Source organism: Psittacula echo (assembly GCF_963264785.1).
Source record: "Psittacula echo genome assembly, chromosome: 10".
NCBI lineage: Eukaryota > Metazoa > Chordata > Aves > Psittaciformes > Psittacidae > Psittacula > Psittacula echo.
The window spans coordinates 15,226,348-15,235,945 of record NC_137741.1 but is presented as its reverse complement, the minus strand read 5'-3'; positions in this window follow the sequence as shown (position 1 = coordinate 15,235,945).

The following is a 9,598-nucleotide window of genomic DNA, read 5'->3' as shown; positions in this document are numbered from 1 at the left end:
CTGATTTTCAGTATCTACAGCCTTCCTTGTGCTAATGCACATTGTCGTCCTGAGTCTTGAATTAGTGAGATGTGTCTGACACTGAATTTGTAAGTAATTGATAGGGCTTCCCTCAATGAAGCATCTCTCAGGACACTCTTGGAAATTAAATGTTCCTTCTCAAAGAGTTATTTGCTTATTCCATCCCTATCTCATTAAATAATTATCAAGTGAAAAATGTGTGATTTGAAATATGTGTCATGTTTAGGAAATGAAAGAACCAGGGATGACAAGGTTCTCTGTGGATTAATGTAATTGTATTGCCTTACTGTCTCTCAAATAGGCAATCTCCCACATTCCTGCTAGGATCTAACCAGACTCAACTGACCATCTGTGTGTGTGCTCCCATTCAATGCTGCTTTGAGATATATCTTGAGTTCCTTCCAAGTCCCACTAAAGAAACAATGGGCTAAGTGATGCCCTTTGAGACTTTTGAGCCTTGACTGAAGGAACTGGATTTGCCTTATGGCAGGAGTGTTGTTCCAGTGATAAATTTAAGCCTGGTGGATGGTGTTTGCAAGTTAGAAAACCTACATTTACAGTATTAAATATTGCAATTTAAAATATTTTGTACCCTATAAAGCTTGATCCCACTATAGTTCTTGAAGTGTTTACAATGAACTGTAAATATTTATAACAGTGTGATTTTAGTAAAGTTACTTGAGATTTACACAGTCGAAAGCAAGATCATAACCTGGTTCATTGTCCCTCCACTAAAGGATTTTACAAGGTAGGGAACAAACCTAAGGATATTTATTCAGTGGTAACTTAACCAGACAAATTAGAACTCCTTGTACTGCAGTCAGATTTTGGCACAAGGTTAATATGAAATATATTAATTTTCTACTTAAAATAAATGTGCTTGTTTTTTGTTCATGATGAGTAGTTTGCTTTAGCTTCAGTTCATTTGCTTTCCTCAGCTCAACGACATTTTGATGGCTCAGCCTTAGTTCTAATAGTCATAGCTAGAAGAAATTGAATATGACTAAAGAGGAAATTGAGGTCTTTCTCATGTAATGTCTGCTTAGGCAGAATTCCTGATGTTAAACATGTGCCTCTTAAAGTAGGGGTTTTTTTTCCTCTGGCAAATCTACTTTCTTTTCTAGAAATAAACACTTATTTGTATAAGCCAAAACATCCTATGCTTTAGTATCTTATCAGTCCTTGTAAATGCTAGAAAACAGCTTTCCAGCTGTCACTTCCATGTTTGCTTTGTTTTCCCTCTACCAAAACATCCCTTGGTTTGTTTGGTTGCTTATGGGAGTGCTTGTTTCCAGTAAAAAACTTAGTTTGTTGTATATATACAAGGGCAAAGGTGGTTGCTATCTGCAGAAGCAACTGTGAAATGGAAACCCATTAATGTGGTGGCATGGCATGCCTCCGTGGGAAACGTAGTTACATTCAGCAAGAATGTACGTCATCTTCCATGCTTTGATTCTCTTGTTTGTTGGGAAAAGGGGAGGGGGAAACCATGGCAAGTGTAAATGGGAAGCTTGATCTTTACTCCAACTGGCATTATTTTTCACAAGAGCAAGGAAAAAGGGTTTTTTTCCTTAGTTTACTGTTGGCTCTTTCTTTCATGTGGTTCTTTTTCCTCATGCTGTTTTTGTTTTTTACACTTACTCATGTTGAGAGCTGTTCCTCTGTGGCTGTATTGTTGCAGCATTCAGAGCATTTTTTTCTGCCTTATAGCTGGCCTTTCATGTGATATAAAAGGTTAGTAAACTGATGCTTCGGCCAAATTAGTTTGAATTTCATGTTTTTATGAAGGCATCTGTTACTTACATCAGCAGAGCAGAACAAGAGCCCTCTTGCTCATTAATAGTTTCTGGCAATGAACCTAAAGGGTAGACGGTGCACAGAGCCATCTTGGCCACCCCTGCACTATCAAAACAAGTCTGAGATGCAGGTTAACATGGTGAGATGGTTAACATGGTGAGATGTGCATCACTACATGGTTTATGTTGGACAGGTTCCTTGCTTGTTGAAGCCTTTCTATTGTTTATCTATGAAGAAAACTGTAACAGAAGTTACTTAAGAGGTTGTACATGGGCATACCTTAAACTTTTGTGGCTATTTTACAAGTGAAAACTTAAACACTCCTACGCATAGAAAAGATATGAATATTCATACATACAAGTCAGTAGGGAAATTGACTGTGAAAAAGACTGGTCCTTGTTAATGTGAAAGGGCAGAGAATCCATAGTGGGAAAAGTGAAGACATTAACTCAAAATTCACATGGAGCTTTAGTGCCAGAGCTGGGAGTGACATCAGTCATTCCGTTTCTATCCAGGTGACTTTCCACTGGAGAAGCTGATCTCTCCGTGGGCTGTAGCATGGCAATAAATAAGGAAACATTACTCTGAGTTAGTAAATGACAGGAGGAAGATGTATTTGTTCTTGTCCACCATGAAATGATCTATTGTTTGTAAGCAGATTGTAACTTCAGAGCTGTAGAACAACATTTCTGCCTTTGTGTTTCACTTAATTACGGAACAGAGCAGACCCTGAGGCACTGTACAAATTTTAGGACCCATGAAAACTAAACAGTAAGCCAATGTAAATTAACAGGTCCTCTCAGGGATTAAAAAGACGGGCTCATTATTTTTTTCATTCTGCTAAAGGGGGCCAGATTCCAGCAAAAATCATAATAAAAAATTATAGCTTTTTCTGAGGCAATTTGCTACCAGTTGCAATACCTGATACGTCTCCACATGTTGAGGAACATCATCTAGTCTTGGGTATAACAAACTCCAGGGAACACAACATGAATCTGTCACCCTGGGGTCTTTAGGTAAGAACATTAATCTAGCTAGTATATACCATAAAGAAGGTAGAGCATAGAAAAGGAGGGGAAAGTTTCCCATATGTTTGATATAGTATATACTTCAGAAAATTATTGAACATCTGTGTACAATATATGTGGCAATATAAAAACATTCTTTTTAAGATATTTCAGAATTGGCTGTTTTCAGCATTGCTTTAAATATATAGTATGTGCTTGTATGTTTGACACAACATTCTGAAAATGTTCTCCTATATTCAAAGTATAATGAGTAAGATTAATCACAGAGAAAGCAACATTTTCCATGTTAGCAATGCTAATGAATAAAATATATGACATTCCTGGATTGTTTGCTATTATTATTTGCCTTTTGCAATTTAACTACCAAGCAAGATTATTTCTTACTGAATTTTTGTGTTTGCAGCTAAGGTTCCTGGGCTATCTAATAGTTGTTTGGAGACTAGTCTTGAAAGAGCTAGAATATTGCTCTGGCTTGCAATGGGCAAGTGTCTGTGGTAACAACCCTTTCACAGTAATACAATCAGCTTGACTGGTTTGTGCAATATTGTTTTCGCTGGAGCTAGCTGCGGGTCACGAGTGTAAGACAATGGATTGTTCTGCTTTAGCAAATAGGATGAGCTATAGAACAAAATAGTTGTTGCTGAGAGTTCTGTGTCCACACTGTATATATTTCAAGGGATATCCCTTAGGCAGCTCTGTCCTGGCCTTAGAGACTGAATACTTGTTAGTGGTCGAAGCATTTAAATGCTCGTGGAGCATAGCTTCAAGTTAAGTGCCATCCAAAAGGAGTTTGGTTAACACACCTAAAAGCAATCCAGCAAAACCATGCCACAATGTGAGCTGAAACACAGTAAGTGGGAACAATCTGGAGATGCTCTTCAAAAGCACAGTGCTGACAGAAAGTAAAACATAAATTCAGGTGGATCAAATGTCCAAAAGGAGAATAGTTTCACCAGGTATTTAAAGAGGAAAGTTTACTTATCACTACCTTAAAAGTAGCCAGCCGTATTGATTGGTGGGCAGGGAAGTAGAGCCGGCTGACTGCACACCTCTGATTATTAACAGCTCATTGTTTTGATGCTTATTATTGCTTGTGTTTTCTTCTTTGTGGACAAGGGGATGCTCTCAAAAGCAGGGTGGTCAATTAAATATGCTGCAGTTACAGTAAATGTAAACAGATTCTTTAATTATTGCCAGCACAAATTATATAGTGCAAGCACTATTGGAAACAATAGGAGGTAATGGTTCTTTGCAACAATTGTCCTAATGAAGGATGATGAGTTTCATTTGGGTAGTGGAATTCGGTGTGGGCACTGGGGTCTCTGCCAGCACATCCTACCGGATGTGTACAGGATCAGGACCCTCGACAATAAATGGTTCACATTCTTGGAACTAATGTCTGTAATGGGAATAACAGAAGTGGAGATAATAATAAATTACCTCAACCACAGCAGTGCATTGAAGGATTAATTGAATAATTGACCAAATTCATCTCTGATGCAACTGTGCTGATCTGACCAGCATGATTCTGCCTTCATGTTAATAAAGAACATGACAAAATAATCTTTATAATTCTCACTTTGCTATTATTATTAATGATTGTCTTACGAAACCAGAATGCAATTTGGAAGTCTGGTTTGCTTCAGATAAAAGTTTGAAGTCTTCGCTGGAAGCTTCCCCAGACTTTTGTCAAAAATGCTGATTAGCAACCTCAAGGGAATGAGCTTCCTTGCTAGATTTCAACGCTGCTGCTTAGTTCTGTGCAAGGCAGAAGCAATGTAAGAACAAGACCTTCCTAAGGAATTTCTCTGTATCTGTTTTCAGTTAAAATGTAATACAGGAAACTTAAAAGTGTGTTTTCTACAGCAATCATGTAAATGTCCTCTAAGTATATACTGTCATCTTTAGTCTTATTGAGTTGTGTCTGAATATATGAGGTTTGTCTTTGCCCACAGAAACACTTTACTCTCAGTTTATACCTACTACAAAGAGAAACTGGTTTTAGGAATAAGCTAGTCAAGTAAAGGTGGATCTGCCAGCTCTTTAACATGTGCCAGTGTCAGGAATAACTGGCTGACATTTGATGACTCTTCTAGAGATATCGAAAGATAGACAGATTTTGGCTTTATGTATCCACAAAGTTGTATTTTGGAGCTGTGGAGCAGTTTAAGGTTGCCTGCTATTTTCTTATTGTTGTTTCACTGCTTTCCTGTAGACTTCTGCAGGATTGCTGCTTTTCAGGTTGTCATCGTTTGAGACCTACTGACACATTTTAAATGCCCGGGCCTAAGGTGTTAATGCAGTGCAGTCAGCATGTTGGCAGAAAGAGGAGAATGAAAGCACAGTCATGGTCTTGTTGCAGGGGATGGATGATGACTGCTGAGGGTCACAGAAAGTTTCACTTGGAAGACTTTTGCACCAGGGCTGATAGGGGCTAGAAAAGTGAATGTTGCTGGCACTGTTTCCCTATGGTTTCTTGTAAGACAGGTGAAAGTGCTCAGAAAATTTATATATAATCTGTTGCTTAAATGTTTTCTGAAATGAGAACAAAACCTTATTTCCTCCACAGCTCCAGTACCTATCACTGGCTTTGGTTTAAATTGGATAGGCAAAAGAAAGCAAAGCCAGAACGTGTTCTGTGAAGGTGGTGGATCAGGGAAGCAGCTGCACAATGCGAATATCTGACAGTGAGGACAGGTATGCTCTGGAGGTGACAAATTAAAGTGTTTTAAGCCAATTTATCCAGAAACCATCTGCTAAACCCAGGTTGGCAAGGTCACATCTGTTCGCATTGTCTCCATCTATGCCTGACCTAGAGCCGGCCTTCAAGTTTATAGGAGAAATGAGAGGTGAGGAGGAGCTGGGGCATGGAAGAGGGGAACAGTTGTGTGATTGGAAACAGCGAGCACCGAGCGAAAGGAAGGTAAATTTTCTGTTTCTGCAGCTATGTCCAGTCATTAAAGATCTATAATGGAAACTTTATCAGCTGTCAGTTCAGAACAACTTCAGTAAATAATCTTGAAGTCTCCATGGGACACTTGGGGAAACAAACAGTAGTAACTACACTTTCTTTCTGAGCTCTCCTCATTACAAGGCAGGGGTGGGAAGATGCAGTTAAACTCTCACACTCGCTGCCCAACAAGCAAGGTCACGAAGAGACAGTGTGAATATGACAATGGGATGCTGGGAACATTGTCTGCAGCAGGCTCCTCTGTCAGAGACTATTCCATGTCAAATACAGGTCTTGCATAGCCCTACACACCTTAGTAACAATCGTGCTTCCCAGCTTCTTTTATTTTAATGTAGGAATGTCTAAATTCCGGCATTATTACCAAGGCCTTTCTCAAAAGAGTTGGACTTAAACTTGGCATGCAAATACCTGTGTTAAAGCATATTTCCTTGACCACTGGGGATTTCCAATGTTTTTTTGCACTCTTCCTGCTGGAAACAGTGACATTCCTTAAACCACAGTGTTATGGGCTGCTAGTCCTGCTACAGGGGCAAAAGTCTTCAGCAATCGGGAAATTGAAAGGAACAGCTGGATTATTAAGAGAAGATTGCTATGAGCTAACTACAGGAAGGGAACCTCAACATGAATAAGCTGCAAGGTGGGATCCCCTGAGCATCCAAGTTTTAGCTTTGGAGGCATTGTGGAAACTAGTTCATATGAGTCTTGGTTAAATGGGCTCAGCTGCAGCCATTTTCCATGAGTTCTACCCTTAGCAACAAAGCTGAGATTGTGATATGAGAGTGTAAATACGCTGGCACTCTCATGCCTTCATTAAAACCCAAGGTCATGGTGAAAGCTGCTGTTGATTTGAGTGGCTCACTAAAAACAGCCGCTGCTTGATGTCTTAAGTAGGAATGCTTGAAACACAAGCTCAGCAATATATTTTGCCCAGTCCTTTGTATTCCCTATACTCACAGTCTCCAACTCCCTCTAAACCCCAGTTTTATGAGCTATGCCCATCTTCTGTGCCTCTTCAAGCTGAGGAAAGATGACTTCCTAAAGCAGCTCCCCCACCCTTAAAACCCAGGGATTCCTGCTTGAGCACTGCTGCTAGTGACTGTAGGAGGTGGTGGTGCCTGGAGGAAGGAGACATCTCTTAGCCTTATTAAAGCCTCATAAATTTTAGAGCAGGCTTTCACACAGAGAAACCTCATACAGATGCAAATTCAGAAACACCGATGTAAGTAATTTATCTGTTACTAGACAGCCTGAAAGTCAAAGTATCTCAATGTATTTCAGCCCTGAGCATGCTACAGTAATTTACTCTAGGCTCTTCCACCCTGCCTCTGACATGGGCAGAATGGCTATGCATGTGTCTTCCATATGTAAGACTGCTCTGTGTAATGCTTAAATCAAATAGGAACAAACAGAAATTATAAGTATGTGCCAACACCACGTTAGCATGATTTAAGCTGTTATGCATGATCCATAAGCCCCTGGGCTTGTTATCCTCGTGTAAATTTTCGGCTTACCTTTCACAAGGACTTCTCTAGAACATGAGCTCCTTCGATTGAGTTTTATCAATTTGTACAGTGTGCTTTTACAGCAAACAAAGTATTAACAGTTTCTCTAAATACTTTGCTTCTCATTTTAGTGCCCAAGGTCAGTTTAAAGGCACTTCTTCTGTGCCTGCATGTACACATATGCATTTAACAAGCTGACTTAGAGAATTCCTGGCTATTCCAGGTTCAGCAGGTTAAGAAGCTGCCCTGAAAGACCAAATTCCTCTTAGATGTCCTTGCTTGCTGTACTAAGCTCAAAGACTGTTGCTTGTTGGCTTTGCTCAAAGCTGAAAGCAGTCTAGGTTGTGCTGTGTCATTGCCCTGGACAGAAATGAGGTGAATCCCAGTGCCTGCTGGCTGCTGGCAGGCATGTTGTAACAGGAGGGTCTTGCATAGTGGTCATCCCAGTCTGAGAGCTGAAGAAGACAGAAACTTCAGCCATGGAGATATTGCTTCTGTGGTACCTGGTGTATAGTGAAGGTATGTTGGAAAAAATCATGCATTGTTGCAGATTAAAGGTGAAGCTCCTGAGTTTCTTTTTCTGGAGGTGAAACTCTGGAAGAGGAGAATGTCACCAGCAGAGAGCAGCAGAAATTTTCTTGCATTATTACTTTGGATTTCTAGCAGGTCCTACCAGGAATATTGCCATCTATGTCTAAACGCTACATTCCCAGCTTATTCTCTTTCATTCTCCTGCCAATTTAAGTGGGTGAATTGTAAGTAGAGCACTTTATTGCGGTGGAAGTGTGCTCTTATTCCTACGTATGCCACACACTTCCATTATGACCTCTGTCAAATCACTGGGCTTCTCTAGATTCTTTATTTAGGCTGCTACGTTTTTTCCAGTTATGGAGTGTCTGTTTAACATGAACATGCCTTAATTTTAAGGGGAACTCATGTCAAAGAGGGCCTTCAGGCACAACTGTTACATATATCCATAATAGATATGTATTTTTACAAGCAATCTGGCCATTCAAGGTTTATTATATGCCAACAACATATCAATGACTATAACTGTTTATAAGGCAGCGAAAAGCTTCAGGATATTTCAGATTTGGCTTTGAGCCCTGGTTTGCCTCCTACCAGGGAAAAAAAAAAAATATAAAGGAAAGGGAAAAATAGGAAGCAGAGCAGCCTGAACACGATGAACCAGGCAATTTTGTTTTATCCACTGACTTAGCATCCGAAGATGGTGGTGTTGCTGAAAAGCTGCTGCTACCTCTACGCTAGTGTTTGTTTATAGTGTATAGCAGTGTTATTAATTCATTGTTGCATTCATGAGGGTTTAACAGCACAGCAGTGCCAGTGTAGGATGCTATAAAAGATCTCCAGGGCCCTGTGAAAGAACTGGGGTAGGCAGCAGTGTTAGTGTTGTTAGGAAGGATAAAACAATTGTTCTTCCTTGGATCTCCCGAGAGGGCTTCAGCAGGGACACAGCCAGCCAGTAACAAATTCTAACTAGGCTTCTTTAAGCAGTCCATGTATTCATAAGTCCACACATACTAATGCAGTTGGGAAGTCTCATACGATCAGTGCAATGTGTGTGCAGATGGTGACAGTAAACATACAGGAAAGTTGTGGAAAAAGCTTAAATAAATGTTATCAATGTGATTCCAGTGGTGATAATGGGAAATGAGACAAAAAATGATTGCAAAAAAGCAGTGATGTGAAATCATTTGGGGAGGGGAGTGATTACAATGGAAATGGCACTAATTTAGCAAACTAATTATAAAATAGGTTTCACACCATCCAAAAAGCAACCTGGAAACCATTAGCAACATACCCTGTGGTTTTGCTCAAGTAAGGGGATTAATGGCACTAACTCCATAATGGCAACAGCGGTAATTAATTTCCAGTCCTTAAACAGTAATGATCTCCATGACAGATACTTCAGAGAACCACATTGTCAACCCTTCTATGACCATCTTCTGCTTCATTTCTAAAATCTCCTTGGAGGAAATATTGAGGTCTCCTTTGCAGCTCCATATGCAGCTTTTCCCTTTCTGTGGCCAAATGAGGAAATGGGTTATGGATCTTTATGATGGATCCAAGACCTCTTGTCATGAGAATGAGGTAATGCTGCTTAAGAGTTCTTGCAGTTATGAGTGAAGTGATGTTTTAGAGCACAGAACAAGCCTTTTCTCATAGGGGCTAGGCACAAATGTCCTGTCCCTGGGGGAGAATATTCCATAGAAGCCAGCTTTTCACCTTCCCACAATATTGTAGAAGACAATATAATA